The sequence below is a fragment of the Mustela putorius genome, unplaced genomic scaffold (assembly GCF_011764305.1).
Source record: "Mustela putorius furo isolate JIRA1106 unplaced genomic scaffold, ASM1176430v1.1 tig00000151_pilon_pilon_pilon, whole genome shotgun sequence".
Lineage (NCBI taxonomy): Eukaryota > Metazoa > Chordata > Mammalia > Carnivora > Mustelidae > Mustela > Mustela putorius.
In genome coordinates, this window is record NW_025421296.1 from 3,800,965 (window position 1) to 3,805,768 (window position 4,804).

A 4,804-nucleotide genomic window follows, 5' to 3' on the forward strand; every position below is an offset into this window, starting at 1 on the left:
AAAAAATTAGTAAGCGGTAGAGCAAAAGTCAGTATCCCTTACTCTAAAAATTAATTTCTAAACCATTAGTAAAAAATGTATAAATTTTTACCTTGCACAGAGTAAAGTATTCTATCCACTCCAGTTTGTGCATGTTCATGAAAATTTGTTTAAGTTGAAATGAAACTTATTCTTAGTGGCTGGTTCAATTCTAGCTTGATTCTGGGCTCTAAGTGAGAATATGCATGTTTGAGTTGGAAGAAAAAGAGTAAGAATATTCGATTGAAATGAACTAAGATGTTAGCTCTTATTTAATCCTAAACTGTCAAGAATTTTTAGAAGTCTTTTTTTTTTTTTTCCTTCCGAGAGTATTATGTGGGTTCTTGGCCAGTAGCCTGCTTTCATATAAAGTTTAAAGGGAATTTCATGTTTGTTTTAAGAAAGGGACAAACTTGGGGTGCCTGGGTGGCTCAGTGGGTTAAAGCCTCTGCCTTCAGCTCAGGTCATCATCCCAGGGTTCTGGGATAAAGCCCGCATTGGGTTCTCTGCTCAGCAGGGAGCCTGCTTCCTCCTCTCTCTCTGCCTGCTTCTCTGCCTACTTGTGATCTGTCTGTCAAATAAATAAATAAAATCTTTAAAAAAAAAAAAGAAAGGGACAAACTTTCCTTAGCTATTTATTGCTATAGATTGGGAAGTAACAGCTGACTACTTTAGTCTGCACTTCTAGATATCTCTTAACTTATCCAAAGATTCTAAAATAAATATCATAGGGTTTTTTTTTCATAAGGTGGTGGTAAAATTATGAAATTGTACACAATTTATGATGGCCTAATACTGATTAAAACATAGTCGAATACTAAAGTATTAAGGCTAATTACATCTTCAGTGGGAACTGTATCCTAGGAAGAGCAAATCAAGTGATAATTCCTCTAGAACTATCACTATTGCAAATGTTTTAGTAGTTTACTATTATATTTTAGAAATTAACTCCAGTGTTTAAAAGTATCTGACCCAAAATGTTTTGGTCTTTTAAAAAGAATAGCATTTTAAAAATTATAAGCCTAAATTATAAAAGCAAAATCGGCATTAAGACCACATTCTGGATATAGTCATTGTTAATATTTTATTTTATTTCCATTTTTTTTTCTTATCAAAGAAATTGAGTATTTTAACTGCTTCATTCTTGATTGCAATGTGTTACATATATGGAAATAATTTTTCTCAGAGAAAAAGTATCTCTCTCCAGAGAGATATATTTCTCTCCAGAGAAAAAGTATCTCTGGAAATCAATGGGAAAATACCATTCCCTTTAATGTGAATTTTTCTGGAAGACATTTCTTATGTTGAGTAAGAAATGTTGTTATGTACTTTTTAAATTCTGTAGGATGTGAGCCAAGCTGAGGATATGTCTTGAATCTATACACTTCTTTTCCTCTCCACTAATGTTGTTCTAGTTCAACCCACATTATCTCTTGCCTGAGGTACTGAAATAACTCCGTAACTTCTTTTTCTTCAATCATCTTTCTTTCAATTTTATATCTCTAGAATGCATTGTTTTCATAGCAGTGGTGATACTTACAAACTGAAATAAGATTGTACCACTTCTCTTTAAAGTCTCTCAATGGCCTTTTACACTGGGATTTAGTATATGTGCTGCCGAAGCGAGCACTACACTGGGATTTAAATCTAAACTCTGATCTTGTCCTATAAAACTCTATATTACCTGATCCCTATCCTCTTCTCTGAATATATTTGGTAGTATTCTCTCCTTTATTTACTGTCTTCCATCCATTCAGATATCCAACTTCTGTCTCCATTTTTGTAATTTGTATCTTTCAAGGAATTTTCCCTTTTTATTTAAGTTGTTGAATTTATTAGTATAAAATTATTCATAATGTTTCCTTACTCTTCCTCAAATGTTTGTAGAATCTGTGCTGTTTCCATTTTCTATCTGATAGAAGTAATTTCTGTTTTCTGTCTTTATCAGTTTTAATGCTTCCCCTCCAAAACCAACTTTTATTTTATGAATTTTCTCTACTGCATTTCCATTTTCTATTTCATAGATTCCCTTTCTTATTTTTATTATTTCTTTTCCTCTTTTTTTTTTAAAGATTTATTTATTTACTTATTTGACAGAGAAAGCGTAAGAGAGCACAATCAGTAGGAGGGACAGAGAGAGAAAGAGAGAGAAGCAGGCTCCTTGCTGAGCAGGGAGCCCAATAGGGGACTTGATCCTAGGACCCTGAGATCATGACCTGAGCCAAAGGCAGGTACTAAACTGACTAAGCCACCCAGGTGCCCCGATTTCCTTCCTTCCACATATTTTAAGCTTCATTTGTTCTTTCTTACTTTCTTAAGTGGAAATATAAAGCTTTGTTCTTTTCTAACATAAGTATTTAAAGTTATAATAACCCCTCTAAGCACTGCTTTAGCTCCATCCCACAAATTTTAGCATATTGTGTTTTTGTCATTTTTATTTTAGTTCAAAATACTTGAAAGTTTTCTTTTTCATTTCTTCTTTGACTAATGGGTTATTTGTAAGTATTTTATTTAATTTCCAAATATTGGTAGGGTTATCCAGAGACTTTCTAATATTATTTTCTGTTTTAACTCTGTTGCAGTCAGAGGGTACACTATGTATAATTTTAATCCCTTTAAATTTATTGGGACTTATTTTATGGCTCAGCTATGATTTATCTGCATTAATGTCCTGTGTGCATATGAGCAGAATGTGTATTTTGTAGTTTTTGAGTATGTTGTGCTATAAATGCCAACTAGGTGAAGTTGGTTGATAATGCTGTTTTAATTTTCTTTATACTTACTGATTTTCTGTATGCGTGTTCTATGATTCATTGAGAGGAAAGTTGAAATCTCCACCTGTAGGTATGGCTTTGTCTTTCTCCTTTAAGTTCTGTCAGTTTTAGCTTCATGTATTTTGAGGTGTTATTATTAGCCACATAAAAGATTGTTGTGTATTTTTATCATTATGAAATGTCCTGTATCTCTAAATATCACTTGTCTTAAAGCAAGATAATACTCTTCATCTGATATTAATATAGTTACTCTATGCTGAGCCCACTGAAGGCTTGGATCCCAGGACCCTGAGATCATGACCTGAGCCAAAGGCAGATGCTTAACTGACCAAGCCTCCCAGGTGGCAAGTAGTCAATTATCTTTTGAAGAAATTTTTAAAAGTGAGAAAAACTGACTTTTTATATCCCAACATATTATCCTTGCTTACACATTCATTTGTATAGATCCCAGTTTCTATCTGGTATTATCTTCCTTCCAACCCAAATAATTTTCTTTATCATTTATTTTAGAGCAGGTCTGCTACTTTCAAGTTTTCTCAGCTTTTGTTTGTCTGATTTTCTGAAAATGTCTTTATTTCATTTCCTTTTTTGCAAGATACTTTGGCTGCCATATTTTCTTTCAGCGCATTAAGGATGTCACTGTATAGTCTTCTTGCCTGCGATGTTTCTTGTTAGAAATTAGAACTATTCTTATCTTAATTCTCCTCTACACAATGTCTATGCTTTCTCCACTTGCTTTTAAAATTTTGTCTTTATTACTGGATTTTAATAATTTAATTATGATACTTTTTCTTGTGGGTTTCTTCGTGTTATTTTGGAGTTTGATGATCTTATTGCATCTGTATTTTTAGTTTTATCAAATTTGGAAATTTTTCAGCAAATGTCTTGAGATATTTTTCTGCTTCTCTTTTTATATGTCTCTAATTATGTGGATTTTATTTTATTTATTTTTTAACGTGGAATTTTAATTATATACATAGATAGCAACATGAGAACAAAGAGTTCTGAGGCATTATCTCTAGGTGAAAGGATTTCTGATTAGTAGTCCACTTGTAGTATGGCATTACCCAAGGTAACAAGGAAGCCTAGTATCATTTTTCCCGAAGAAGAAAACCAGTTTACTACAGTTGGTTCTGACTCTTCTCTACCGTTTTTCTATAGAAATACTGCTTTACTGCATGGAGTTTCCAGTTTATCTATAACAGATTAAAATGGGCAGAGCATGGAGCATTCTACTCATTTCCAAGTGAATGCTTCATATTCCTGGCTTTTGAAAGTTGTCTTTCCACAAATCTTCTATGACTACATATCCTTGTAAATCCCAGACACATAATGTCTCCCCATTGACCTGGACAAATATGATGGCTTGTTGTAAATAATAAAGAGAGGCAGCTAATCCCATGAACCCAGGTGGATACACCAGCTTCTTTATTTTTGAACCTCTAGCCAAGAGAAGTCCAACAATGCCAGCAAAAACAATACCAACTCTTGGAAAAAATCTAAGAGGTGCATTTTGGAGAGTTGCTGTGTAACGCCCACTGAACCAAGCTCTGCATCTGAGGCTTAGTCTGTGGTTGTATTTCCTGACACCAGTTTGGCTATGGCTCACATTAATGTTGGAAATGTGAGATGCTGGGTCCTCGGCTCCTCCACCTGTTTAGACTGACCCATAGGAATAGAGTGCAGTGAAAGCTCATTAACCTTCATGAAAGTTTTGTGAGATGAGTCCTTTTCAGATGATGCATAGACTTTGAAGGTGAGCAGACTCAGGCTGGCTGACCCCACAGACCTTAGAATTACCTTGAACATGTTGTTTGCAGAGGTGGCTCCAGCCTAATTACATGAATTTTAGACCTTTCAATATTGTCATAGAAATCACTGAGACTATTACTTTTATTCTCTGGGAATTACTCTTTGCATTTTATTGCTGTGTGCTTTGGATTTGATAATTTCGAATGTTGTGTTTTCAAATGTAATAATCTTTTTTCTGCAGTGTCTAATCTACCGGTCTA

The 4,804-nt window shown here is 34.0% G+C and overlaps 1 pseudogene; it reads right to left on the reverse strand.

Moving 5' to 3' along the window:
* Positions 1-4,047: 4,047 nt before the first annotated feature.
* Positions 4,048-4,601, reverse strand: LOC101672790 (annotated as a pseudogene).
* Positions 4,602-4,804: the final 203 nt, after the last annotated feature.